The sequence below is a fragment of the Papilio xuthus genome, unplaced genomic scaffold, assembly GCF_000836235.2.
Source record: "Papilio xuthus unplaced genomic scaffold, Pxut_1.1 DF827870.1, whole genome shotgun sequence".
NCBI lineage: Eukaryota > Metazoa > Arthropoda > Insecta > Lepidoptera > Papilionidae > Papilio > Papilio xuthus.
In genome coordinates, this window is record NW_013530779.1 from 9,960 (window position 1) to 10,571 (window position 612).

The following is a 612-nucleotide window of genomic DNA, read 5'->3' on the forward strand; positions in this document are numbered from 1 at the left end:
ATTGAGTCGGGTCCCGAGTGCTACCATTGCGCGTCCGGCGACGTGGACACGGCAGAGCACACGCTCGCCGTGTGCACGGGCTGGGACGCGCAACGCGCCACGCTCACTGGCGCAATAGGGCGAGATCTGTCGCTGCCGGCCGTCATATGTGCGATGGTCGGCAGCGAGCAGAGCTGGGCCGCCGTCGCCTCCTTCGCACGCGAGGTGATGGCGGCCAAAAGAGAGGCCCTGCGGGAGCGCGTGACGCTGCCGCCCCGCAGGGCTCCAGCGAGGGGCCGCCGGCGTGCGAGGTACGCGGCGGCCCTACAATCAAATTAGAGAGTGCCACGCGCGACGGGTCGGGGGACCTGTCGCGCCGATTGTGGCGGATGGCCCTCCTCTAGTGTTCTGAGGAGGGTTTCATCATAGGATGATGGGAGGGGTCTAAGATATGACCCCTCCCTACACGCATCGAGCCCCTACCAAGGGGCACCCCCCTAGCTGTGCCGTGGATAAACTAACGTAGATGCCACGGTCCGGTTGGGCGTAGGAGAACACCGCGGGGTTTAGTGGGTAGTCCGGTCTTGTTCCCAGGCCGGGAGTCCCACACGAAACCGTCCCTGCTGCCCCCGC